We start from the raw sequence: 27,539 nt of genomic DNA on the forward strand, positions 1-27,539 counted from the left end.
ACTGATATTATTCCTCTTCAACTGACCGCTTTGTTTTCTATGCAAAAACCACTTCGCCACAGAAGACTCGATATTATTGGCATAGCAAGTTCTGCTCTTCTCCTTTCAAAACTTGCTAAAAGCTGTATTTAAAAGAACAGATTGGCCGGGGTAATTCACACCCTTCAATGCCAGCTTAATGTTTAGGTTAGTGGGAATCACAGAGGAATTAGGGATGGAAACTTCTTTGCTGGTGGTAGAAGCGGTCTGGTGAATTTTTAGAGAGAAGAGGCCGTCGATGTTTGAATGTAGAAAATAGTTCTGGCTGCAGCCTGCAGTATGGACTTGTTGGTGTGTGTAGCTCCCAGTGTTCTGACAGCGCGACGTTTTGGGGAAGCATGTGATTCAGCAGCTACCAGTGGGCTTCGTGCGGCGGAGATTTTGTGGCTGTTAGCGGAGTTGATAACAGAGGGTCGTTAAGAGAAGCCTGCATGCAGTAGGCAAAGGAGTAATGTTTGCCGGCGGGGGACGTGCGGCGATTAACCTGTGCGGTAGTGAAAAGGAGTTAAAAAGACGGAAGTGTGCGGATGCGGAAAGAATGGAATAATTGTGGTAGGCTGCCGGCTGAGTAGTTTGGTGAATGTTTGGTGTGGGTCCGGCGCTGCCGATTGGATGGTGGGGCTGCAGTGTGAGTCAGATAAAAAAAAAAAAAAAACCAGGAGTATGATCCAATGGGACTAACTGGCATGTATAGACGCGTGTAATGCAAAAGGGCTGTTTTTTGTTACGTTTCTCGCTTATGGCCATACCACCCTGAACACGCCCGATCTCATCCGATCTCGGAAGCCAAGCAGGGTAGGGTCTGGTTAGTACTTGGATGGGAGACCTCCTGGGAATACCAGGTGCTGTAAGCTTTTCTCACTTTTACTTTATACAGGGGGCGCTCCACTTCACGATTAATTTAAATCTATCACTCCCCTTCCATTTTACTATTTTATATATATATATATTTTTCTCTCATTCATAAAGGCAGCTTTTACACACCATTTTACTTTAAATACTTCCTGGTAATTCTAGGTGCTGTAAGCTGTTCGTGCCTTTATTCCACCAGGGCGCGATCTTCTCACAAACTTGAAGACTGTCACTCCCCATTCACGTTTTACAACTTATTGTTAATGATAAAGAGACAGCTTTTTACACACAGTTTTAAACAAAGTACTGATATTATTCCTCTTCAACTGATCGCTTTGTTTTCTATGCAAAAACCACTTCGCCACAGAAGACTCGATATTATTGGCATAGCAAGTTCTGCTCTTCTCCTTTCAAAACTTGCTAAAAGCTGTATTTAAAAGAACAGATTGGCCGGGGTAATTCACACCCTTCAATGCCAGCTTAATGTTTAGGTTAGTGGGAATCACAGAGGAATTAGGGATGGAAACTTCTTTGCTGGTGGTAGAAGCGGTCTGGTGAATTTTTAGAGAGAAGAGGCCGTCGATGTTTGAATGTAGAAAATAGTTCTGGCTGCAGCCTGCAGTATGGACTTGTTGGTGTGTGTAGCTCCCAGTGTTCTGACAGCGCGACGTTTTGGGGAAGCATGTGATTCAGCAGCTACCAGTGGGCTTCGTGCGGCGGAGATTTTGTGGCTGTTAGCGGAGTTGATAACAGAGGGTCGTTAAGAGAAGCCTGCATGCAGTAGGCAAAGGAGTAATGTTTGCCGGCGGGGGACGTGCGGCGATTAACCTGTGCGGTAGTGAAAAGGAGTTAAAAAGAAGGAAGTGTGCGGATGCGGAAAGAATGGAATAATTGTGGTAGGCTGCCGGCTGAGTAGTTTGGTGAATGTTTGGTGTGGGTCCGGCGCTGCCGATTGGATGGTGGTGCTGCAGTGTGAGTCAGATAAAAAAAAAAAAAAAAACAGGAGTAGGATCCAATGGGACTAACTGGCATGTATAGACGTGTGTAATGCAAAAGGGCTGTTTTTGGTCGCATCTCTCGCTTATGGCCATACCACCCTGAACACGCCCGATCTCATCCGATCTCGGAAGCCAAGCAGGGTAGGGTCTGGTTAGTACTTGGATGGGAGACCTCCTGGGAATACCAGGTGCTGTAAGCTTTTCTCACTTTTACTTTATACAGGGGGCGCTCCACTTCACGATTAATTTAAATCTATCACTCCCCTTCCATTTTACTATTTTATATATATATATATTTTTCTCTCATTCATAAAGGCAGCTTTTACACACCATTTTACTTTAAATACTTCCTGGTAATTCTAGGTGCTGTAAGCTGTTCGTGCCTTTATTCCACCAGGGCGCGATCTTCTCACAAACTTGAAGACTGTCACTCCCCATTCACGTTTTACAACTTATTGTTAATGATAAAGAGACAGCTTTTTACACACAGTTTTAAACAAAGTACTGATATTATTCCTCTTCAACTGACCGCTTTGTTTTCTATGCAAAAACCACTTCGCCACAGAAGACTCGATATTATTGGCATAGCAAGTTCTGCTCTTCTCCTTTCAAAACTTGCTAAAAGCTGTATTTAAAAGAACAGATTGGCCGGGGTAATTCACACCCTTCAATGCCAGCTTAATGTTTAGGTTAGTGGGAATCACAGAGGAATTAGGGATGGAAACTTCTTTGCTGGTGGTAGAAGCGGTCTGGTGAATTTTTAGAGAGAAGAGGCCGTCGATGTTTGAATGTAGAAAATAGTTCTGGCTGCAGCCTGCAGTATGGACTTGTTGGTGTGTGTAGCTCCCAGTGTTCTGACAGCGCGACGTTTTGGGGAAGCATGTGATTCAGCAGCTACCAGTGGGCTTCGTGCGGCGGAGATTTTGTGGCTGTTAGCGGAGTTGATAACAGAGGGTCGTTAAGAGAAGCCTGCATGCAGTAGGCAAAGGAGTAATGTTTGCCGGCGGGGGACGTGCGGCGATTAACCTGTGCGGTAGTGAAAAGGAGTTAAAAAGAAGGAAGTGTGCGGATGCGGAAAGAATGGAATAATTGTGGTAGGCTGCCGGCTGAGTAGTTTGGTGAATGTTTGGTGTGGGTCCGGCGCTGCCGATTGGATGGTGGTGCTGCAGTGTGAGTCAGATAAAAAAAAAAAAAAAACCAGGAGTAGGATCCAATGGGACTAACTGGCATGTATAGACGTGTGTAATGCAAAAGGGCTGTTTTTGGTCGCATCTCTCGCTTATGGCCATACCACCCTGAACACGCCCGATCTCATGCGATCTCGGAAGCCAAGCAGGGTAGGGTCTGGTTAGTACTTGGATGGGAGACCTCCTGGGAATACCAGGTGCTGTAAGCTTTTCTCACTTTTACTTTATACAGGGGGCGCTCCACTTCACGATTAATTTAAATCTATCACTCCCCTTCCATTTTACTATTTTATATATATATATATTTTTCTCTCATTCATAAAGGCAGCTTTTACACACCATTTTACTTTAAATACTTCCTGGTAATTCTAGGTGCTGTAAGCTGTTCGTGCCTTTATTCCACCAGGGCGCGATCTTCTCACAAACTTGAAGACTGTCACTCCCCATTCACGTTTTACAACTTATTGTTAATGATAAAGAGACAGCTTTTTACACACAGTTTTAAACAAAGTACTGATATTATTCCTCTTCAACTGACCGCTTTGTTTTCTATGCAAAAACCACTTCGCCACAGAAGACTCGATATTATTGGCATAGCAAGTTCTGCTCTTCTCCTTTCAAAACTTGCTAAAAGCTGTATTTAAAAGAACAGATTGGCCGGGGTAATTCACACCCTTCAATGCCAGCTTAATGTTTAGGTTAGTGGGAATCACAGAGGAATTAGGGATGGAAACTTCTTTGCTGGTGGTAGAAGCGGTCTGGTGAATTTTTAGAGAGAAGAGGCCGTCGATGTTTGAATGTAGAAAATAGTTCTGGCTGCAGCCTGCAGTATGGACTTGTTGGTGTGTGTAGCTCCCAGTGTTCTGACAGCGCGACGTTTTGGGGAAGCATGTGATTCAGCAGCTACCAGTGGGCTTCGTGCGGCGGAGATTTTGTGGCTGTTAGCGGAGTTGATAACAGAGGGTCGTTAAGAGAAGCCTGCATGCAGTAGGCAAAGGAGTAATGTTTGCCGGCGGGGGACGTGCGGCGATTAACCTGTGCGGTAGTGAAAAGGAGTTAAAAAGACGGAAGTGTGCGGATGCGGAAAGAATGGAATAATTGTGGTAGGCTGCCGGCTGAGTAGTTTGGTGAATGTTTGGTGTGGGTCCGGCACTGCCGATTGGATGGTGGTGCTGCAGTGTGAGTCAGATAAAAAAAAAAAAAAAACAGGAGTAGGATCCAATGGGACTAACTGGCATGTATAGACGCGTGTAATGCAAAAGGGCTGTTTTTGGTCGCATCTCTCGCTTATGGCCATACCACCCTGAACACACCCGATCTCATCCGATCTTGGAAGCCAAGCAGGGTAGGGTCTGGTTAGTACTTGGATGGGAGACATCCTGGGAATACCATGTGCTGTAAGCTTTTCTCACTTTTACTTTATACAGGGGGCGCTCCACTTCACGATTAATTTAAATCTATCACTCCCCTTCCATTTTACTATTTTATATATATATATATTTTTCTCTCATTCATAAAGGCAGCTTTTAGAAACCGTTTTACTCTAAATACTTCCTGGTAATTCTAGGTGCTGTAAGCTGTTCGTGCCTTTATTCCACCAGGGCGCGATCTTCTCACAAACTTGAAGACTGTCACTCCCCATTCACGTTTTACAACTTATTGTTAATGATAAAGAGACAGCTTTTTACACACAGTTTTAAACAAAGTACTGATATTATTACTCTTCAACTGACCGCTTTGTTTTCTATGCAAAAACCACTTCGCCACAGAAGACTCGATATTATTGGCATAGCAAGTTCTGCTCTTCTCCTTTCAAAACTTGCTAAAAGCTGTATTTAAAAGAACAGATTGGCTGGGGTAATTCACACCCTTCAATGCCAGCTTAATGTTTAGGTTAGTGGGAATCACAGAGGAATTAGGGATGGAAACTTCTTTGCTGGTGGTAGAAGCGGTCTGGTGAATTTTTAGAGAGAAGAGGCCGTCGATGTTTGAATGTAGAAAATAGTTCTGGCTGCAGCCTGCAGTATGGACTTGTTGGTGTGTGTAGCTCCCAGTGTTCTGACAGCGCGACGTTTTGGGGAAGCATGTGATTCAGCAGCTACCAGTGGGCTTCGTGCGGCGGAGATTTTGTGGCTGTTAGCGGAGTTGATAACAGAGGGTCGTTAAGAGAAGCCTGCATGCAGTAGGCAAAGGAGTAATGTTTGCCGGCGGGGGACGTGCGGCGATTAACCTGTGCGGTAGTGAAAAGGAGTTAAAAAGAAGGAAGTGTGCGGATGCGGAAAGAATGGAATAATTGTGGTAGGCTGCCGGCTGAGTAGTTTGGTGAATGTTTGGTGTGGGTCCGGCGCTGCCGATTGGATGGTGGGGCTGCAGTGTGAGTCAGATAAAAAAAAAAAAAAAACCAGGAGTATGATCCAATGGGACTAACTGGCATGTATAGACGCGTGTAATGCAAAAGGGCTGTTTTTTGTTACGTTTCTCGCTTATGGCCATACCACCCTGAACACGCCCGATCTCATCCGATCTCGGAAGCCAAGCAGGGTAGGGTCTGGTTAGTACTTGGATGGGAGACCTCCTGGGAATACCAGGTGCTGTAAGCTTTTCTCACTTTTACTTTATACAGGGGGCGCTCCACTTCACGATTAATTTAAATCTATCACTCCCCTTCCATTTTACTATTTTATATATATATATATTTTTCTCTCATTCATAAAGGCAGCTTTTACACACCATTTTACTTTAAATACTTCCTGGTAATTCTAGGTGCTGTAAGCTGTTCGTGCCTTTATTCCACCAGGGCGCGATCTTCTCACAAACTTGAAGACTGTCACTCCCCATTCACGTTTTACAACTTATTGTTAATGATAAAGAGACAGCTTTTTACACACAGTTTTAAACAAAGTACTGATATTATTCCTCTTCAACTGATCGCTTTGTTTTCTATGCAAAAACCACTTCGCCACAGAAGACTCGATATTATTGGCATAGCAAGTTCTGCTCTTCTCCTTTCAAAACTTGCTAAAAGCTGTATTTAAAAGAACAGATTGGCCGGGGTAATTCACACCCTTCAATGCCAGCTTAATGTTTAGGTTAGTGGGAATCACAGAGGAATTAGGGATGGAAACTTCTTTGCTGGTGGTAGAAGCGGTCTGGTGAATTTTTAGAGAGAAGAGGCCGTCGATGTTTGAATGTAGAAAATAGTTCTGGCTGCAGCCTGCAGTATGGACTTGTTGGTGTGTGTAGCTCCCAGTGTTCTGACAGCGCGACGTTTTGGGGAAGCATGTGATTCAGCAGCTACCAGTGGGCTTCGTGCGGCGGAGATTTTGTGGCTGTTAGCGGAGTTGATAACAGAGGGTCGTTAAGAGAAGCCTGCATGCAGTAGGCAAAGGAGTAATGTTTGCCGGCGGGGGACGTGCGGCGATTAACCTGTGCGGTAGTGAAAAGGAGTTAAAAAGAAGGAAGTGTGCGGATGCGGAAAGAATGGAATAATTGTGGTAGGCTGCCGGCTGAGTAGTTTGGTGAATGTTTGGTGTGGGTCCGGCGCTGCCGATTGGATGGTGGTGCTGCAGTGTGAGTCAGATAAAAAAAAAAAACCAGGAGTAGGATCCAATGGGACTAACTGGCATGTATAGACGCGTGTAATGCAAAAGGGCTGTTTTTGGTCACGCCTCTCGCTTATGGCCATACCACCCTGAACACACCCGATCTCATCCGATCTCGGAAGCCAAGCAGGGTAGGGTCTGGTTAGTACTTGGATGGGAGACATCCTGGGAATACCAGGTGCTGTAAGCTTTTCTCACTTTTACTTTATACAGGGGGCGCTCCACTTCACGATTAATTTAAATCTATCACTCCCCTTCCATTTTACTATTTTATATATATATATATTTTTCTCTCATTCATAAAGGCAGCTTTTACACACCATTTTACTTTAAATACTTCCTGGTAATTCTAGGTGCTGTAAGCTGTTCGTGCCTTTATTCCACCAGGGCGCGATCTTCTCACAAACTTGAAGACTGTCACTCCCCATTCACGTTTTACAACTTATTGTTAATGATAAAGAGACAGCTTTTTACACACAGTTTTAAACAAAGTACTGATATTATTCCTCTTCAACTGACCGCTTTGTTTTCTATGCAAAAACCACTTCGCCACAGAAGACTCGATATTATTGGCATAGCAAGTTCTGCTCTTCTCCTTTCAAAACTTGCTAAAAGCTGTATTTAAAAGAACAGATTGGCCGGGGTAATTCACACCCTTCAATGCCAGCTTAATGTTTAGGTTAGTGGGAATCACAGAGGAATTAGGGATGGAAACTTTTTTGCTGGTGGTAGAAGCGGTCTGGTGAATTTTTAGAGAGAAGAGGCCGTCGATGTTTGAATGTAGAAAATTGTTCTGGCTGCAGCCTGCAGTATGGACTTGTTGGCGTGTGTAGCTCCCAGTGTTCTGACAGCGCGACGTTTTGGGGAAGCATGTGATTCAGCAGCTACCAGTGGGCTTCGTGCGGCGGAGATTTTGTGGCTGTTAGCGGAGTTGATAACAGAGGGTCGTTAAGAGAAGCCTGCATGCAGTAGGCAAAGGAGTAATGTTTGCCGGCGGGGGACGTGCGGCGATTAACCTGTGCGGTAGTGAAAAGGAGTTAAAAAGAAGGAAGTGTGCGGATGCGGAAAGAATGGAATAATTGTGGTAGGCTGCCGGCTGAGTAGTTTGGTGAATGTTTGGTGTGGGTCCGGCGCTGCCGATTGGATGGTGGTGCTGCAGTGTGAGTCAGATAAAAAAAAAAAAAAAAACCAGGAGTAGGATCCAATGGGACTAACTGGCATGTATAGACGTGTGTAATGCAAAAGGGCTGTTTTTGGTCGCATCTCTCGCTTATGGCCATACCACCCTGAACACGCCCGATCTCATCCGATCTCGGAAGCCAAGCAGGGTAGGGTCTGGTTAGTACTTGGATGGGAGACCTCCTGGGAATACCAGGTGCTGTAAGCTTTTCTCACTTTTACTTTATACAGGGGGCGCTCCACTTCACGATTAATTTAAATCTATCACTCCCCTTCCATTTTACTATTTTATATATATATATATTTTTCTCTCATTCATAAAGGCAGCTTTTACACACCATTTTACTTTAAATACTTCCTGGTAATTCTAGGTGCTGTAAGCTGTTCGTGCCTTTATTCCACCAGGGCGCGATCTTCTCACAAACTTGAAGACTGTCACTCCCCATTCACGTTTTACAACTTATTGTTAATGATAAAGAGACAGCTTTTTACACACAGTTTTAAACAAAGTACTGATATTATTCCTCTTCAACTGACCGCTTTGTTTTCTATGCAAAAACCACTTCGCCACAGAAGACTCGATATTATTGGCATAGCAAGTTCTGCTCTTCTCCTTTCAAAACTTGCTAAAAGCTGTATTTAAAAGAACAGATTGGCCGGGGTAATTCACACCCTTCAATGCCAGCTTAATGTTTAGGTTAGTGGGAATCACAGAGGAATTAGGGATGGAAACTTCTTTGCTGGTGGTAGAAGCGGTCTGGTGAATTTTTAGAGAGAAGAGGCCGTCGATGTTTGAATGTAGAAAATAGTTCTGGCTGCAGCCTGCAGTATGGACTTGTTGGTGTGTGTAGCTCCCAGTGTTCTGACAGCGCGACGTTTTGGGGAAGCATGTGATTCAGCAGCTACCAGTGGGCTTCGTGCGGCGGAGATTTTGTGGCTGTTAGCGGAGTTGATAACAGAGGGTCGTTAAGAGAAGCCTGCATGCAGTAGGCAAAGGAGTAATGTTTGCCGGCGGGGGACGTGCGGCGATTAACCTGTGCGGTAGTGAAAAGGAGTTAAAAAGAAGGAAGTGTGCGGATGCGGAAAGAATGGAATAATTGTGGTAGGCTGCCGGCTGAGTAGTTTGGTGAATGTTTGGTGTGGGTCCGGCGCTGCCGATTGGATGGTGGTGCTGCAGTGTGAGTCAGATAAAAAAAAAAAAACCAGGAGTAGGATCCAATGGGACTAACTGGCATGTATAGACGCGTGTAATGCAAAAGGGCTGTTTTTGGTCACGTCTCTCGCTTATGGCCATACCACCCTGAACACACCCGATCTCATCCGATCTCGGAAGCCAAGCAGTGTAGGGTCTGGTTAGTACTTGGATGGGAGACATCCTGGGAATACCAGGTGCTGTAAGCTTTTCTCACTTTTACTTTATACAGGGGGCGCTCCACTTCACGATTAATTTAAATCTATCACTCCCCTTCCATTTTACTATTTTATATATATATATATTTTTTTCTCTCATTCATAAAGGCAGCTTTTACACACCATTTTACTTTAAATACTTCCTGGTAATTCTAGGTGCTGTAAGCTGTTCGTGCCTTTATTCCACCAGGGCGCGATCTTCTCACAAACTTGAAGACTGTCACTCCCCATTCACGTTTTACAACTTATTGTTAATGATAAAGAGACAGCTTTTTACACACAGTTTTAAACAAAGTACTGATATTATTCCTCTTCAACTGACTGCTTTGTTTTCTATGCAAAAACCACTTCGCCACAGAAGACTCGATATTATTGGCATAGCAAGTTCTGCTCTTCTCCTTTCAAAACTTGCTAAAAGCTGTATTTAAAAGAACAGATTGGCCGGGGTAATTCACACCCTTCAATGCCAGCTTAATGTTTAGGTTAGTGGGAATCACAGAGGAATTAGGGATGGAAACTTTTTTGCTGGTGGTAGAAGCGGTCTGGTGAATTTTTAGAGAGAAGAGGCCGTCGATGTTTGAATGTAGAAAATTGTTCTGGCTGCAGCCTGCAGTATGGACTTGTTGGCGTGTGTAGCTCCCAGTGTTCTGACAGCGCGACGTTTTGGGGAAGCATGTGATTCAGCAGCTACCAGTGGGCTTCGTGCGGCGGAGATTTTGTGGCTGTTAGCGGAGTTGATAACAGAGGGTCGTTAAGAGAAGCCTGCATGCAGTAGGCAAAGGAGTAATGTTTGCCGGCGGGGGACGTGCGGCGATTAACCTGTGCGGTAGTGAAAAGGAGTTAAAAAGAAGGAAGTGTGCGGATGCGGAAAGAATGGAATAATTGTGGTAGGCTGCCGGCTGAGTAGTTTGGTGAATGTTTGGTGTGGGTCCGGCGCTGCCGATTGGATGGTGGGGCTGCAGTGTGAGTCAGATAAAAAAAAAAAAAAAAACCAGGAGTAGGATCCAATGGGACTAACTGGCATGTATAGACGTGTGTAATGCAAAAGGGCTGTTTTTGGTCGCATCTCTCGCTTATGGCCATACCACCCTGAACACGCCCGATCTCATCTGATCTCGGAAGCCAAGCAGGGTAGGGTCTGGTTAGTACTTGGATGGGAGACCTCCTGGGAATACCAGGTGCTGTAAGCTTTTCTCACTTTTACTTTATACAGGGGGCGCTCCACTTCACGATTAATTTAAATCTATCACTCCCCTTCCATTTTACTATTTTATATATATATATATATATATATTTTTCTCTCATTCATAAAGGCAGCTTTTACACACCATTTTACTTTAAATACTTCCTGGTAATTCTAGGTGCTGTAAGCTGTTCGTGCCTTTATTCCACCAGGGCGCGATCTTCTCACAAACTTGAAGACTGTCACTCCCCATTCACGTTTTACAACTTATTGTTAATGATAAAGAGACAGCTTTTTACACACAGTTTTAAACAAAGTACTGATATTATTCCTCTTCAACTGACCGCTTTGTTTTCTATGCAAAAACCACTTCGCCACAGAAGACTCGATATTATTGGCATAGCAAGTTCTGCTCTTCTCCTTTCAAAACTTGCTAAAAGCTGTATTTAAAAGAACAGATTGGCCGGGGTAATTCACACCCTTCAATGCCAGCTTAATGTTTAGGTTAGTGGGAATCACAGAGGAATTAGGGATGGAAACTTCTTTGCTGGTGGTAGAAGCGGTCTGGTGAATTTTTAGAGAGAAGAGGCCGTCGATGTTTGAATGTAGAAAATTGTTCTGGCTGCAGCCTGCAGTATGCACTTGTTGGTGTGTGTAGCTCCCAGTGTTCTGACAGCGCGACGTTTTGGGGAAGCATGTGATTCAGCAGCTACCAGTGGGCTTCGTGCGGCGGAGATTTTGTGGCTGTTAGCGGAGTTGATAACAGAGGGTCGTTAAGAGAAGCCTACATGCAGTAGGCAAAGGAGTAATGTTTGCCGGCGGGGGACGTGCGGCGATTAACCTGTGCGGTAGTGAAAAGGAGTTAAAAAGAAGGAAGTGTGCGGATGCGGAAAGAATGGAATAATTGTGGTAGGCTGCCGGCTGAGTAGTTTGGTGAATGTTTGGTGTGGGTCCGGCGCTGCCGATTGGATGGTGGGGCTGCAGTGTGAGTCAGATGAAAAAAAAAAAAAACCAGGAGTAGGATCCAATGGGACTAACTGGCATGTATAGACGCGTGTAATGCAAAAGGGCTGTTTTTGGTAGCATCTCTCGCTTACGGCCATACCACCCTGAACACGCCCGATCTTGTCTGATCTCGGAAGCCAAGCAGGGTAGGGTCTGGTTAGTACTTGGATGGGAGACCACCTGGGAATACCAGGTGCTGTAAGCTTTTCTCACTTTTACTTTATACAGGGGGCGCTCCACTTCACGATTAATTTAAATCTATCACTCCCCTTCCATTTTACTATTTTATATATATATTTTTTTTTTTCTCTCATTCATAAAGGCAGCTTTTAGAAACCGTTTTACTCTAAATACTTCCTGGTAATTCTAGGTGCTGTAAGCTGTTCGTGCCTTTATTCCACCAGGGCGCGATCTTCTCACCAACTTGAAGACTGTCCCTCCCCATTCACGTTTTACAACTTATTGTTAATGATAAAGAGACAGCTTTTTACACACAGTTTTAAACAAAGTACTGATATTATTCCTCTTCAACTGACCGCTTTGTTTTCTATGCAAAAACCACTTCGCCACAGAAGACTCGATATTATTGGCATAGCAAGGTCTGCTCTTCTCCTCCTTTCAAAACTCGCTAAAAGCTGTATTTAAAAGAACAGATTGGCCGGGGTAATTCACACCCTTCAATGCCAGTGTTAGGTTGAAGAAACAGTTGTTAATCATTTCTGTATGATCAGCAATGAGTGTAAATATATATGTATACGTTATTTCTTATCTTCTAGCCACATACTCTTAGCTATTGTACTCTAAGTAAGTGGTTAACAGCTGCCTACTTAGATAAGAATCTCACTTCCCTCTCTTGCGCCCCCCATTGACTATAAATAAAGAAGTCAAGGGGAACCACCCTTTGTAACACATTCTGCTGTAGTTTGCATTGCAGAGAGTGTGGGTACCCTTGCAAGTAAAACTGTAACCTGTGTGTGTCTCGTAAATGTGGAGTTGGGGTGGAAACGCCGGGCGCTTTCCCCAACATAGAATTTGGTCCTTCGAGCCGGATCCGAGGAACCCTGAAGACGTCTCCAGTACGCCGAGAGAAGCGACACCGAAGTCTGTCGACAGCCACTCGAAGTCGGGTGCAAGAAAGACCTGTGATGTGAATTCGTCATCAGGCCGGTGGTTAGAACTGCGCTCGACGTCTGGTGATGTCTGAAGGACCTTGGTGACGGATCAGAGAGCACACTATACAGGTGAGAGATATGGCACCTAAGTGAGTAGGTGGCCAAGTGAGAGATACGGCACCTAAATAAGTAGGTGGCCAAGACATGCATGTGGTTGAGGTTAGCCGAAATTAACCGGGAGGAAAGTAGGAATATAGTTGTTGGAAATATATACAGTGTTGTATGTGGATGTGTTTTTATAGGTTTTAGATTAACCTACACGATCCACCCTAAAAGCAACAACATACTGGTGACTGAAGGATAAAGGACGGGTTTCATCCCTGAAAACTAACACCGCTGCTCTAATAGTGAGCAGTAGAAGGCCGTGTTGGTGTCCTCCTGAGGTCTCATGCCAGGGACTTGCTTTTAGGATTTTTTATTTTTTGTAGTGTATCCATTAAAAGGTAACAATGGGGAAGAATCAAAGTAAACAAATGGAACTAGAGGGAGATGAGAAGTTTATGGAAGGATATAAGCCAGGATCAGGACAAATAAGTAGTCAGAGATGGAGGAAAAAACATGGGTTTGGAGGAAAACTCCACACTCCAGATATATTAAAATTACAGGGAAACTTAAAACTGGAGATGTTACAGACTACCAATAAGAAAGAAGGTAAAGACAGAAAAAAAGAATATGTTTTTTCTGATGCATGGTTAGAACAGAGTAAATTAAGAGATAATAAAAGACAGCAAAAAAAGGGAAATAAGGAGAAAAAATTACAGGCAACTTTAATTACACTAGATGAGGAGACGGCAACAAAATCTTCTGCCGCTCCAGTTCCCTTACTGCCCCCACAAATTCCAATGATTGCGCCTGCACCAGTTCCAGCTGTAAATAGACGACAAATAGGAGGAGGGGAAACATCTCGAATGATGACCCGAGGGTCTAACCCTTCTCTGTATCCGTTAAAGGATCTGGAGACAAGTAAAGTACGCTGGCATCCAAAAAATGACACAGAACAGGAAGACTGGGAGAATGATTTGGTGTGTCCACTCGTAGAAGTGGCAAATCCAAATCGAGGCCCAAATAATGCAGGACCCGAAACTATGTTAGTATATAGACCCTGGACCGCTGAGGATAGAACAGCGGCTTTAAAAGGAATACCCCCGGTTGAAGAAGGGGTACCCGAGTTTTGGACTGCCATCCTAGAATTACAAAGTAGTTTTCATTTGAACGGCAGGGAAATGTATAGATGTCTCAGACAGTTGTTTACCCATAAATGGGGACGTGTAGCGGGAGACTTCACAGGACATGGTAATAATGATGAAGTCTTAGCACATGACTCGCAGGAACTCATACAAGCATTACGAGACTTGCGAAACAGGGTAGAGACAGCCTTCGTAAGACGCGCAGACTATGGACGAATAGCGCAATGTAAACAAAAAGATGGAGAGGAACCTGAGGATTTTATGGATAGAATGAGAGTTGTATTTAGAGGAAACTCAGGGATCCCATTTGATGAAGAGGCAGTAGGAGTGTACCAACAACAGCTAAAACGAGCTTTTGTCGCAGGCCTAAAGCCCGAATTGCGAAAATATCTTGACAAACATTGGGTACATCAGAATACTGGTTCAGTCCAACAAGCACTAGAATATGCCCAACACGCGCAGAGAGCGCAGAAACAGGAAAAGACAGACACAATATTCAGCGCCTCAGAAGTAGTAGCGCTAGTGCAAATGAATCCTCCGGGGAGGGGAGGATTCAGAGGAAGGTCAAGAGGCCGAGGAAGGGGGAGAGGTGTTTTCAGAAACAATTACAGGAATTCGTCTCAGCAAGATAACATTTGCTGGACATGCAGGAAACCTGGACACTTAGCTAGGAATTGTAGAGTAGGGAAACAACCATATAACCCAAACTCCATTGAAAACAATGATCAATGACCCCCCTCGGAGGCCCCTGTTACCGACACCATCCGAGGCAAAACAGAGGTGATTTTAAGAAAGGAAACGGAGGTCACTTTACAAGACCTTTTAGATAAGGAAATAGATTTACAAGCAGTGTGTCAGTTATTAGCAGAAAGGCAGTGGGAAACCTTGCCAAGTCGGAAGTTAGTCATAAACGGCAAAGTATATGAATGTCTGTGTGACACTGGAGCATGTAGGACTGTCCTAACCTCCAGTCCTCCCGGAGTCACATATTCTTCATCAGTCATAAATATAAAAACGGCAGGAGGTCAGACAGACAGACATCAGTTAACAAACCCAGTTGCAGTAAAAGATAAGGAAACTGGACTTGAATGTCAAGCACAGGTGTTAATAAGCCCTTCTTGTCCTGTTAACTTGTTAGGTCGAGACCTTATGGTACAAATGGGCATTAGCGTGGTTGCCACAGCCACTGGCATGAAAGCAATCGTAAATGAAGAAGCTTATGTTGTGCAAGGAACCACAACACCACAATATTACTGGTCTCTGGACCTAGGGGGAACTGCACAGACACGAGAATTATTGCGGAAAACTAGAGAAAAGCAGTCCCCTAGACAGGCCCAGTTCATGCCTGACGATGCCTTACACGTCACTATGCGGTACAAAGACACCCTTGGACCAGATTATGTCTATGACAAAATGTTTCATGCCCTCCAAGACACTTGTATTACCTTACAATATATGTATGTTAACCCCACCACTGGGTTTTCAGCAGCCTCAGTCATTTTATCTAACAAGCAACAGGCTGTATTTAGAGAGAGAACACCACACGTATCTCTTTCAAAACCACCCCAGATGCAGTGGAGAGATGTAGAGATGTTCTTACGAGATTCTATGCACAGTTACAATGACTACCAACCCGTATCTGGCTCCTGTTGGAGCTATGATGAGAAACACAATGTGTGGCGGTTTCCTTTGGGATGGAGAGTTCAAACCACTCCCACCACACACTTAAAGGACCCAGCCTGACAAATTTTTTCAACCCTGGAGGAGGGATCATGTCCAGATCTAGATCGCCTCCCAGAAGGGTTATGGTCCTCCTCCCCCACTGATGTAGGGCTGGTAAAGGGATTCCCACCTTACAAAGTAACTGTGAAATCAGAACACCGTCCGGTAGTTAGGCAATACCCATTAAAACCTGAAGCAGAGAAAGGTATAGCCCCTGTAGTGCAAGACATGTTAGCATCAGGAATATTGCGAGAGGCTCCTGAAGCCACTTGCAACACTCCTATCTTTCCAGTCCAGAAGGGACATACAGGGAAATGGCGCATGGTGCAGGATTTAAGACCAGTTAATAACATAGTGCAACATGCAGCACCAGATGTGCCTAACCCACACTTATTGCTCAACTCATTGACTCCTGATAAAAGCTACTTCTCAGTAGTGGATCTTAGTAATGCATTTTTCTCAGTACCATTGCACCCTGATTCTCAACATTTATTTGGATTTACCTATAAAGGGAAAAAATATACATATACTAGACTCCCTCAGGGATTTTCTGAAAGTCCACATGTATATACCATGGCCCTTAGATACTCTATGAGTACCTGTGAAATTCCATCACATAGTCAGGTATTACTATACGTGGATGATATCTTAATAGCAGCAGATTCAGAACAACATTGCAAAGAAACTACCCTAACTGTGCTTCAGCATTTATACAATACTGGACATAAAGCTTCTAAACAGAAGTTGCAGTATTGCAAAAAGACAGTTGTCTATTTAGGGCATAACCTTTCACAAAAAGGTCGCTCGCTGCTAGAGATAAGGAAACAAGCTATACAGGAAGCACCTAAACCACAGACTAAACAACAGATGATGTCCTTTTTAGGGCTCTGCAATTATTGTAGAGAATGGTTGCCAGATTATGCTTTTCTAGTTCAACCTTTGCAAAGTTGGATCAAAAGAGGAGCAATACAACGAGAGAAAGTTTACTATATGAATGACAAGCCCATCCTACCAAAAAAATTATACAAAACAGCTGCTTTGGTGAGCCATGGAAATACTCATGTCTCAACAGGAGGGATGGTACATATCATACAACAATATTTCTATGCTATAAATTTTTCTGATTATGCAAAACAATTTTGTAGGACATGCTTAATTTGTTGTAAACACAATGCACAAGGAAACATCAGACCAAAACGTGGCCAGTTCCCCACAGCTGAGTATCCATTTCAAATTGTACATATGGATTTTATTGAATTATCTTGGTCACAAGGAAAGAAATACTGTCTAGTTATTATAGACACCTTTTCTAAGTGGGTAGAAATATACCCTGTAAAGCATTGTGATGCAATGACCGTTGCAAAATGTTTGGTAAGCCATTATTTCCCTACCTATGGCATACCTCATATTATAAGATCAGACAATGGGACTCATTTTGTAAATCAGACTATGTCCCTTTGCTCACAAGCATTAGGTTTTACGCTTAAGAATCATTGTGCGTATCACCCCCAGAGTGCAGGCTTAGTGGAAAGGACCAACGGCACTATTAAAACAAGGCTAAAAAAGACAATGGAAGAGACAAAAAGGCCGTGGCCAGAATGTTTGTCTCTAGTAAAATTATGGATGAGAATAACTCCCACTCCTGCAGGATTAACACCTTTTGAAATAGTGTATGGTAGACCATTTCCCCTAGCAACTGAAATGAATGACATAGAAAAAGCAGACCGAGAAAATACGCTGGCTGATTGGATGCGTAAACTACTAACATCACAACAAAAACATAGCCCCAGTAGTCTGCCGGTAAATTCTGTTTCTACTCAACAGGATAACTTGCAGCCGGGAGATTGGATCCTGGTCAAGGTCCTGTTGCGGAAAGATTGGAGCACACCTCGGTGGGACGGTCCTTATCAAGTCCTCCTCACAACACCAACAGCAGTAAAGATCGCAGAACGACCTTCCTGGATACACAAAAGTCACTGTAAACCCATCAAGCCCTTATCAGAGGCCTCAGCGACAGAGTAGCAGTGGAAGTCCGCTACAAAGGCACAGTAACCAATAGGGTGCTGTTGTCTCAACCCGGTGAAGAAAACAACTGAGCTGCACTCTATTTAGGATGGCCCTGATAGGGTGGGGATGTGGTAAAGTGACTCTATGGGTCATTCTTGTTGTAGGACTTGTATGGTTGTCCTTGCTCTCACCAGCTCCATTACAGCACCTACGGCGATGGACCCATGATGACTTCCATCTACGCCCGTTGCCCGCTGACCACTCACATCCATTTATGCAAAACTACTGGTACCGATATGTACATGATACTGTAACAGCGAAAAATGTGACAAATTGCTATGTTTGTTCAGTAATGCCCACTCATAGTGAAGGACCTACGGTGTATGGCAGAGCTATGAATATCTTCTGCAGGTATAGGATATCAAAGTAATGTTTCACTTATATTTTCTTTTGTTTTTCATTTTATTTTTCTGTTGTTTTATTACTGTTATACCATGTTTGAAAATGTTTATTAATCAAGCTCTTAATGCTGCTTTTCGGACACGCAGTACAATGTTTCTCTCCCTTACCCAAACTATAGAGACAGAGCCTGATTCCAGCGATGGCGATGAAGAAGACATATAATTCATAATGACGGCCGAGCCGAAAGCACCCGTGCAGGGCTCGGACCTGAAGAAACGGAATTAAATGTTTTCCAGGATAATGACAATGTGGTCTAATTGAAGGTTGTACCTAAAGTGCTTTTGCAACTTGTACAATGTTGATGCTTCTGATCATACTGTCATGATAAACAGGAGGGACTGTTAGGTTGAAGAAACAGTTGTTAATCATTTCTGTATGATCAGCAATGAGTGTAAATATATATGTATACGTTATTTCTTATCTTCTAGCCACATACTCTTAGCTATTGTACTCTAAGTAAGTGGTTAACAGCTGCCTACTTAGATAAGAATCTCACTTCCCTCTCTTGCGCCCCCCATTGACTATAAATAAAGAAGTCAAGGGGAACCACCCTTTGTAACACATTCTGCTGTAGTTTGCATTGCAGAGAGTGTGGGTACCCTTGCAAGTAAAACTGTAACCTGTGTGTGTCTCGTAAATGTGGAGTTGGGGTGGAAACGCCGGGCGCTTTCCCCAACAGCCAGCTTAATGTTTAGGTTAGTGGGAATCACAGAGGAATTAGGGATGGAAACTTCTTTGCTGGTGGTAGAAGCGGTCTGGTGAATTTTTAGAGAGAAGAGGCCGTCGATGTTTGAATGTAGAAAATTGTTCTGGCTGCAGCCTGCAGTATGGACTTGTTGGTGTGTGTAGCTCCCAGTGTTCTGACAGCGCGACGTTTTGGGGAAGCATGTGATTCAGCAGCTACCAGTGGGCTTCGTGCGGCGGAGATTTTGTGGCTGTTAGCTGAGTTGATAGCAGAGAGTCGTTAAGAGAAGCCTGCATGCGGTAGGCAAAGGAGTAATGTTTGCCGGCGGGGGACGTGCGGCGATTAACCTGTGAGGTAGTGAAAAGGACTTAAAGAGAAGGAAGTGTGCGGATGCGGAAAGAATGGAATAATTGTGGTAGGCTGCCGGCTGAGTAGTTTGGTGAATGTTTGGTGTGGGTCCGGCGCTGCCGATTGGATGGTGGGGCTGCAGTGTGAGTCAGATGAAAAAAAAAAAAAACCAGGAGTAGGATCCAATGGGACTAACTGGCATGTATAGACGCGTGTAATGCAAAAGGGCTGTTTTGGGTAGCGTCTCTCGCTTACGGCCATACCACCCTGAACATGCCTGATCTTGAAAGCTAAGCAGAGTATGGTCTGGTTAGTACTTGGAAGGGAGACCACCTGAGAATACCAGGTGCTGTAAGCTTTTCTCACTTTTACTTTATACAGGGGGCGATCCACTTCACGATTAATTTAAATCTATCACTCCACTTCCATTTTACTATTTTATATATATATATATATTCTCTCTTTCATAAAGGCAGCTTTTAGAAACCGTTTTACTCTAAATACTGCCTGGTAATTCTAGGTGCTGTAAGCTGTTCGTGCCTTTATTCCACCAGGGCGCGATCTTCTCACAAACTTGAAGACTGTCACTCCCCATTCACGTTTTACAACTTATTGTTAATAATAAAGAGACAGTTTTTTACACACAGTTTTAAACAAAGTACTGATATAATTCCTCTTCAACTCACCGCTTTGTTTTCTATGCAAAAACCACTTCGCCACAGAAGACTTGATATTTTTGGCATAGCAAGGTCTGCTCTTCTCCTCCTTTCAAAACTTGCTAAAAGCTGTATTTAAAAGGGCAGGTTGGCCGGGGTAATTCACACCCTTCAATGCCAGATTAATGTTTAGGTTGCCGATTGGATGGTGGTGCTGCAGTGTGAGTCAGATAAAAAAAAAAAAAACCAGGAGTAGAATCCAATGGGACTAACTGGCATGTATAGACGCGTGTAATGCAAAAGGGCTGTTTTTGGTAGCGTCTCACGCTTATGGCCATACCACCCTGAACACGCCCGATCTCATCTGATCTCGGAAGCCAAGCAAGGTAGGGTCTGGTTAGTACTTGGATGGGAGACCTCCTGGGAATACCAGGTGCTGTAAGCTTTTCTCACTTTTACTTTATACAGGGGGCGCTCCACTTCACGATTAATTTAAATCTAGCACTCCCCTTCCATTTTACTATTTTATATATATATTTTTTTTCTCACTTTCATAAAGCCAGCTTTTAGAAACCGTTTTACTCTAAATACTTCCTGGTAATTCTAGGTAAGCTGTTCGTGCCTTTATTCCACCAGGGCGCGATCTTTTCACAAACTTGAAGACTGTCACTCCCCATTCACGTTTTACAACTTATTGTTAATGATAAAGAGACAGCTTTTTACACACAGTTTTAAACAAAGTACTGATATTATTCCTCTTCACCTGACCGCTTTGTTTTCTATGCAAAAACCACTTCGCCACAGAAGACTCGATATTATTGGCATAGCAAGTTCTGCTCTTCTCCTTTCAAAACTTGCTAAAAGCTGTATTTAAAAGAACAGATTGGCCGGGGTAATTCACACCCTTCAATGCCAGCTTAATGTTTAGGTTAGTGGGAATCACAGAGGAATTAGGGATGGAAACTTCTTTGCTGGTGGTAGAAGCGGTCTGGTGAATTTTTAGAGAGAAGAGGCCGTCGATGTTTGAATGTAGAAAATAGTTCTGGCTGCAGCCTGCAGTATGGACTTGTTGGTGTGTGTAGCTCCCAGTGTTCTGACAGCGCGACGTTTTGGGGAAGCATGTGATTCAGCAGCTACCAGTGGGCTTCGTGCGGCGGAGATTTTGTGGCTGTTAGCGGAGTTGATAACAGAGGGTCGTTAAGAGAAGCCTGCATGCAGTAGGCAAAGGAGTAATGTTTGCCGGCGGGGGACGTGCGGCGATTAACCTGTGCGGTAGTGAAAAGGAGTTAAAAAGAAGGAAGTGTGCGGATGCGGAAAGAATGGAATAATTGTGGTAGGCTGCCGGCTGAGTAGTTTGGTGAATGTTTGGTGTGGGTCCGGCGCTGCCGATTGGATGGTGGTGCTGCAGTGTGAGTCAGATAAAAAAAAAAAAAACCAGGAGTAGAATCCAATGGGACTAACTGGCATGTATAGACGCGTGTAATGCAAAAGGGCTGTTTTTGGTAGCGTCTCACGCTTATGGCCATACCACCCTGAACACGCCCGATCTCATCTGATCTCGGAAGCCAAGCAAGGTAGGGTCTGGTTAGTACTTGGATGGGAGACCACCTGGGAATACCAGGTGCTGTAAGCTTTTCTCACTTTTACTTTATACAGGGGGCGCTCCACTTCACGATTAATTTAAATCTAGCACTCCCCTTCCATTTTACTATTTTATATATATATTTTTTTTCTCTCTTTCATAAAGCCAGCTTTTAGAAACCGTTTTACTCTAAATACTTCCTGGAAATTCTAGGTGCTGTAAGCTGTTCGTGCCTTTATTCCACCAGGGCGCAATATTCTCACAAACTTGAAGACTGTCACTCCCCATTCACGTTTTACAACTTATTGTTAATGATAAAGAGACAGCTTTTTACACACAGTTTTAAACAAAGTACTGATATTATTCCTCTTCAACTGACCGCTTTGTTTTCTATGCAAAAACCACTTCACCACAGAAGACTCGATATTATTGGCATAGCAAGTTCTGCTCTTCTCCTTTCAAAACTTGCTAAAAGCTGTATTTAAAAGAACAGATTGGCCGGGGTAATTCACACCCTTCAATGCCAGCTTAATGTTTAGGTTAGTGGGAATCACAGAGGAATTAGGGATGGAAACTTCTTTGCTGGTGGTAGAAGCGGTCTGGTGAATTTTTAGAGAGAAGAGGCCGTCGATGTTTCAATGTAGAAAATTGTTCTGGCTGCAGCCTGCAGTATGGACTTGTTGGCATGTGTAGCTCCCAGTATTCTGACAGCGCAACGTTTTGGGGAAGCATGTGATTCAACAGCTACCAGTGGGCTTCGTGCGGCGGAGATTTTGTGGCTGTTAGCGGAGTTGATAACAGAAAGTCATTAAGAGAAGCCTGCATGCGGTAGGCAAAGGAGTAATGTTTGCCGGCGGGGGACGTGCGGCGATTAACCTGTGCGGTAGTGAAAAGGACTTAAAGAGAAGGAAGTGTGCGGATGCGGAAAGAATGGAATAATTGTGGTAGGCTGCCAGCCGAGTAGTTTGGTGAATGTTTGGTGTGGGTCCAGCACTGCCGATTGGATGGTGGGGCTGCAGTGTGAGTCAGATAAAAAAAAAAAAAAAACAGGAGTAGGATCCACTTGGACTAACTGGCATGTATAGAGGCGTGTAATGCAAAAGGGCTGTTTTTGGTAGTTTTTCTCGCTCACGGCCGTACCACCCTGAACACGCCCGATCTAGTCCGATCTCGGAAGCCAAGCAAGATAGGGTCTGCTTAGTACTTGGATGGGAGATCTACTGGGAATACCAGGTGCTGTAAGCTTTTCTCACTTTTACTTCATACAGGGGGCGCTCCACTTCTCGATTAATTTAAATCTATCACTCCCCTTCCATTTTACTAATTTATATATATATTTTTTTTTCTCTCATTCATAAAGGCAGCTTTTAGAAACCGTTTTACTCTAAATACTTCCTGGTAATTCTAGGTGCTGTAAGCTGTTCGTGCCTTTATTCCACCAGGGCACGATCTTCTCACAAACTTGAAGACTGTCACTCCCCATTCACGTTTTACAACTTATTGTTAATGATAAAGAGACAGCTTTTTACACACAGTTTTAAACAAAGTACTGATATTATTCCTCTTCACCTGACCGCTTTGTTTTCTATGCAAAAACCACTTCGCCACAGAAGACTCGATATTATTGGCATAGCAAGTTCTGCTCTTCTCCTTTCAAAACTTGCTGAAAGCTGTATTTAAAAGAACAGATTGGCCGGGGTAATTCACACCCTTCAATGCCAGCTTAATGTTTAGGTTAGTGGGAATCACAGAGGAATTAGGGATGGAAACTTCTTTGCTGGTGGTAGAAGCGGTCTGGTGAATTTTTAGAGAGAAGAGGCCGTCGATGTTTGAATGTAGAAAATAGTTCTGGCTGCAGCCTGCAGTATGGACTTGTTGGTGTGTGTAGCTCCCAGTGTTCTGACAGCGCGACGTTTTGGGGAAGCATGTGATTCAGCAGCTACCAGTGGGCTTCGTGCGGCGGAGATTTTGTGGCTGTTAGCGGAGTTGATAACAGAGGGTCGTTAAGAGAAGCCTGCATGCAGTAGGCAAAGGAGTAATGTTTGCCGGCGGGGGACGTGCGGCGATTAACCTGTGCGGTAGTGAAAAGGAGTTAAAAAGAAGGAAGTGTGCGGATGCGGAAAGAATGGAATAATTGTGGTAGGCTGCCGGCTGAGTAGTTTGGTGAATGTTTGGTGTGGGTCCGGCGCTGCCGATTGGATGGTGGTGCTGCAGTGTGAGTCAGATAAAAAAAAAAAAAACCAGGAGTAGAATCCAATGGGACTAACTGGCATGTATAGACGCGTGTAATGCAAAAGGGCTGTTTTTGGTAGCGTCTCACGCTTATGGCCATACCACCCTGAACACGCCCGATCTCATCTGATCTCGGAAGCCAAGCAAGGTAGGGTCTGGTTAGTACTTGGATGGGAGACCACCTGGGAATACCAGGTGCTGTAAGCTTTTCTCACTTTTACTTTATACAGGGGGCGCTCCACTTCACGATTAATTTAAATCTATCACTCCCCTTCCATTTTACTATTTTATATATTTCTTTTTTCTCTCATTCATAAAGGCAGCTTTTACACACCGTTTTACTCTAAATACTTCCTGGTAATTCTAGGTGCTGTAAGCTGTTCGTGCCTTTATTCCACCAGGGCGCAATATTCTCACAAACTTGAAGACTGTCACTCCCCATTCACGTTTTACAACTTATTGTTAATGATAAAGAGACAGCTTTTTACACACAGTTTTAAACAAAGTACTGATATTATTCCTCTTCAACTGACCGCTTTGTTTTCTATGCAAAAACCACTTCACCACAGAAGACTCGATATTATTGGCATAGCAAGTTCTGCTCTTCTCCTTTCAAAACTTGCTAAAAGCTGTATTTAAAAGAACAGATTGGCCGGGGTAATTCACACCCTTCAATGCCAGCTTAATGTTTAGGTTAGTGGGAATCACAGAGGAATTAGGGATGGAAAATTCTTTGCTGGTGGTAGAAGCGGTCTGGTGAATTTTTAGAGAGAAGAGGCCGTCGATGTTTCAATGTAGAAAATTGTTCTGGCTGCAGCCTGCAGTATGGACTTGTTGGCGTGTGTAGCTCCCAGTGTTCTGACAGCATGACATTTTGGGGAAGCATGTGATTCAACAGCAACCAGTGGGCTTCGTGCGGCGGAGATTTTGTGGCTGTTAGCGGAGTTGATAACAGAGGGTCTTTAAGAGAAGCCTGCATGCGGTAGGCAAATGAGTAATGTTTGCCGGCGGGGGACGTGCAGCGATTAACCTGTGCGGTAGTGAAAAGGAGTTAAAAAGAAGGAAGTGTGCGGATGCGGAAAGAATGGAATAATTGTGGTAGGCTGCCGGCTGAGTAGTTTGGTGAATGTTTGGTGTGGGTGCGGCGCTGCCGATTGGATGGTGGTGCTGCAGTGTGAGTCAGATAAAAAAAAAAAAAAAACAGGAGTAGGATCCAATGGGACTAACTGGCATGTATAGAGGCGTGTAATGCAAAAGGGCTGTTTTTGTTCGCGGCTCTCTCTTATGGCCATACCATCCTGAACACGCCCGATCTCGTCTGATCTCGGAAGCTAAGTGGGGTAGGGTCTGGTTAGTACTTGGATGGGAGACTGCCTGGGAATACCACGTGCTGTAAGCTTTTCTCACTTTTACTTTATACAGGGGGCACTCCACCTCACGATTAATTTAAATCTATCACTCCCCTTACTATTTTATATATTTCTTTTTTCTCTCATTCATAAAGGCAGCTTTTACACACGTTTTACTCTAAATACTGCCTGGTAATTCTAGGTGCTGTAAGCTGGTCGTGCCTTTATTCCACCAGGGCACGATCTTCTCACAATCTTGAAGACTGTCACTCCCCATTCACATTTTACAACTTATTGTTAATAATAAAGAGACAGCTTTTTACACACAGTTTTAAACAAAGTACTGATATAATTCCTCTTCAACTCACCGCTTTGTTTTCTATGCAAAAACCACTTCGCCACAGAAGACTTGATATTTTTGGCATAGCAAGGTCTGCTCTTCTCCTCCTTTCAAAACTTGCTAAAAGCTGTATTTAAAAGAGCAGGTTGGCCGGGGTAATTCACACCCTTCAATGCCAACTTAATGTTTAGGTTAGTGGGAATCACAGAGGAATTAGGGATGGAAACTTCTTTGCTGATGGTAGAAGCGGTCTGGTGAATTTTTAGAGAGAAGAGGCCGTCGATGTTTCAATGTAGAAAATTGTTCTGGCTGCAGCCTGCAGTATGGACTTGTTGGTGTGTGTAGCTCCCAGTGTTCTGACAGCGTAACGTTTTGGGGAAGCATGTGATTCAACAGCTACCAGTGGGCTTCGCGCGGCAGTGATTTTGTGGCTGTTAGCGGAGTTGATTACAGAGGGTCGTTAAGAGAAGCCTGCATGCGGTAGGCAAAGGAGTAATGTTTGCCGGCGGGGGACGTGCGGCGATTAACCTGTGCGGTAGTGAAAAGGAGTTAAAGAGAAGGAAGTGTGCGGATGCGGAAAGAATGGGATAATTGTGGTAGGCTGCCGGCTGAGTAGTTTGGTGAATGTTTGGTGTGGGTCCGGCGCTGCCGATTGGATGGTGGTGCTGCAGTGTGAGTCAGATAAAAAAAAAAAAAAAACCAGGAGTAGAATCCAATGGGACTAACTGGCATGTATAGACGCGTGTAATGCAAAAGGGCTGTTTTTGGTAGCTTCTCACGCTTATGGCCATACCACCCTGAACACGCCCGATCTCATCTGATCTCGGAAGCCAAGCAACGTAGGGTCTGGTTAGTACTTGGATGGGAGACCTCCTGGGAATACCAGGTGCTGTAAGCTTTTCTCACTTTTACTTTATACAGGGGGCGCTCCACTTCACGATTAATTTAAATCTAGCACTCCCCTTCCATTTTACTATTTTATATATATATTTTTTTTCTCTCTTTCATAAAGCCAGCTTTTAGAAACCGTTTTACTCTAAATACTTCCTGGAAATTCTAGGTGCTGTAAGCTGTTCGTGCCTTTATTCCACCAGGGCGCAATATTCTCACAAACTTGAAGACTGTCACTCCCCATTCACGTTTTACAACTTATTGTTAATGATAAAGAGACAGCTTTTTACACACAGTTTTAAACAAAGTACTGATATTATTCCTCTTCAACTGACCGCTTTGTTTTCTATGCAAAAACCACTTCACCACAGAAGACTCGATATTATTGGCATAGCAAGTTCTGCTCTTCTCCTTTCAAAACTTGCTAAAAGCTGTATTTAAAAGAACAGATTGGCCGGGGTAATTCACACCCTTCAATGCCAGCTTAATGTTTAGGTTAGTGGGAATCACAGAGGAATTAGGGATGGAAACTTCTTTGCTGGTGGTAGAAGCGGTCTGGTGAATTTTTAGAGAGAAGAGGCCGTCGATGTTTCAATGTAGAAAATTGTTCTGGCTGCAGCCTGCAGTATGGACTTGTTGGCATGTGTAGCTCCCAGTATTCTGACAGCGCAACGTTTTGGGGAAGCATGTGATTCAACAGCTACCAGTGGGCTTCGTGCGGCGGAGATTTTGTGGCTGTTAGCGGAGTTGATAACAGAAAGTCATTAAGAGAAGCCTGCATGCGGTAGGCAAAGGAGTAATGTTTGCCGGCGGGGGACGTGCGGCGATTAACCTGTGCGGTAGTGAAAAGGACTTAAAGAGAAGGAAGTGTGCGGATGCGGAAAGAATGGAATAATTGTGGTAGGCTGCCAGCCGAGTAGTTTGGTGAATGTTTGGTGTGGGTCCAGCACTGCCGATTGGATGGTGGGGCTGCAGTGTGAGTCAGATAAAAAAAAAAAAAAAACAGGAGTAGGATCCACTTGGACTAACTGGCATGTATAGAGGCGTGTAATGCAAAAGGGCTGTTTTTGGTAGTTTTTCTCGCTCACGGCCGTACCACCCTGAACACGCCCGATCTAGTCCGATCTCGGAAGCCAAGCAAGATAGGGTCTGCTTAGTACTTGGATGGGAGATCTACTGGGAATACCAGGTGCTGTAAGCTTTTCTCACTTTTACTTCATACAGGGGGCGCTCCACTTCTCGATTAATTTAAATCTATCACTCCCCTTCCATTTTACTATTTTATATATATATATATATTTTTTTTTTCTCTCATTCATAAAGGCAGCTTTTACACACCGTTTTACTCTAAATACTGCCTGGTAATTATAGCTACTGTAAGCTGTTTGTGCCTTTATTCCACCAGGGCGCGATCTTCTGACAAACTTGAAGACTGTCACTCCCCATTCACG

The 27,539-nt window shown here is 43.9% G+C and overlaps 14 non-coding genes and 4 pseudogenes across 14 annotated transcripts; all 18 read left to right on the top strand.

Annotated features, from left to right (window-relative positions):
- The first annotated feature begins 774 nt into the window (after window positions 1-774).
- Window positions 775-893, top strand: LOC125732591 (5S ribosomal RNA). Its single transcript, XR_007391967.1, has one exon. It is a non-coding gene; the product is annotated as a 5S ribosomal RNA (ribosomal RNA).
- Window positions 894-1,970: 1,077 nt separating this feature from the next.
- LOC125732592 (5S ribosomal RNA) lies at window positions 1,971-2,089 on the top strand. The gene has a single exon (XR_007391968.1). It is a non-coding gene; the product is annotated as a 5S ribosomal RNA (ribosomal RNA).
- A 1,077-nt stretch (window positions 2,090-3,166) lies between these two features.
- LOC125733889 (5S ribosomal RNA) lies at window positions 3,167-3,285 on the top strand. The gene has a single exon (XR_007393221.1). It is a non-coding gene; the product is annotated as a 5S ribosomal RNA (ribosomal RNA).
- Window positions 3,286-4,361: 1,076 nt separating this feature from the next.
- On the top strand, window positions 4,362-4,480 carry LOC125730905 (5S ribosomal RNA). The gene has a single exon (XR_007391198.1). It is a non-coding gene; the product is annotated as a 5S ribosomal RNA (ribosomal RNA).
- Window positions 4,481-5,557: 1,077 nt separating this feature from the next.
- LOC125732593 (5S ribosomal RNA) lies at window positions 5,558-5,676 on the top strand. The gene has a single exon (XR_007391969.1). It is a non-coding gene; the product is annotated as a 5S ribosomal RNA (ribosomal RNA).
- Window positions 5,677-6,749: 1,073 nt separating this feature from the next.
- Window positions 6,750-6,868, top strand: LOC125734885 (5S ribosomal RNA). The gene has a single exon (XR_007394187.1). It is a non-coding gene; the product is annotated as a 5S ribosomal RNA (ribosomal RNA).
- Window positions 6,869-7,946: 1,078 nt separating this feature from the next.
- On the top strand, window positions 7,947-8,065 carry LOC125732595 (5S ribosomal RNA). The gene has a single exon (XR_007391970.1). It is a non-coding gene; the product is annotated as a 5S ribosomal RNA (ribosomal RNA).
- A 1,074-nt stretch (window positions 8,066-9,139) lies between these two features.
- Window positions 9,140-9,258, top strand: LOC125736543 (5S ribosomal RNA). Its single transcript, XR_007395821.1, has one exon. It is a non-coding gene; the product is annotated as a 5S ribosomal RNA (ribosomal RNA).
- A 1,080-nt stretch (window positions 9,259-10,338) lies between these two features.
- On the top strand, window positions 10,339-10,457 carry LOC125733024 (5S ribosomal RNA). The gene has a single exon (XR_007392382.1). It is a non-coding gene; the product is annotated as a 5S ribosomal RNA (ribosomal RNA).
- Window positions 10,458-11,541: 1,084 nt separating this feature from the next.
- LOC125734798 (5S ribosomal RNA) lies at window positions 11,542-11,660 on the top strand. The gene has a single exon (XR_007394101.1). It is a non-coding gene; the product is annotated as a 5S ribosomal RNA (ribosomal RNA).
- Window positions 11,661-19,287: 7,627 nt separating this feature from the next.
- Window positions 19,288-19,396, top strand: LOC125732316 (5S ribosomal RNA; annotated as a pseudogene).
- Window positions 19,397-20,020: 624 nt separating this feature from the next.
- On the top strand, window positions 20,021-20,139 carry LOC125734587 (5S ribosomal RNA). The gene has a single exon (XR_007393893.1). It is a non-coding gene; the product is annotated as a 5S ribosomal RNA (ribosomal RNA).
- Window positions 20,140-21,208: 1,069 nt separating this feature from the next.
- Window positions 21,209-21,327, top strand: LOC125734732 (5S ribosomal RNA). The gene has a single exon (XR_007394035.1). It is a non-coding gene; the product is annotated as a 5S ribosomal RNA (ribosomal RNA).
- A 1,075-nt stretch (window positions 21,328-22,402) lies between these two features.
- On the top strand, window positions 22,403-22,521 carry LOC125732086 (5S ribosomal RNA; annotated as a pseudogene).
- A 1,075-nt stretch (window positions 22,522-23,596) lies between these two features.
- On the top strand, window positions 23,597-23,715 carry LOC125734733 (5S ribosomal RNA). The gene has a single exon (XR_007394036.1). It is a non-coding gene; the product is annotated as a 5S ribosomal RNA (ribosomal RNA).
- Window positions 23,716-24,788: 1,073 nt separating this feature from the next.
- On the top strand, window positions 24,789-24,907 carry LOC125731602 (5S ribosomal RNA; annotated as a pseudogene).
- A 1,069-nt stretch (window positions 24,908-25,976) lies between these two features.
- On the top strand, window positions 25,977-26,095 carry LOC125736485 (5S ribosomal RNA). Its single transcript, XR_007395763.1, has one exon. It is a non-coding gene; the product is annotated as a 5S ribosomal RNA (ribosomal RNA).
- Window positions 26,096-27,170: 1,075 nt separating this feature from the next.
- Window positions 27,171-27,289, top strand: LOC125732087 (5S ribosomal RNA; annotated as a pseudogene).
- Window positions 27,290-27,539: the final 250 nt, after the last annotated feature.

This window comes from Brienomyrus brachyistius, chromosome 2, assembly GCF_023856365.1.
Source record: "Brienomyrus brachyistius isolate T26 chromosome 2, BBRACH_0.4, whole genome shotgun sequence".
NCBI classification, from domain to species: Eukaryota; Metazoa; Chordata; class Actinopteri; order Osteoglossiformes; family Mormyridae; genus Brienomyrus; species Brienomyrus brachyistius.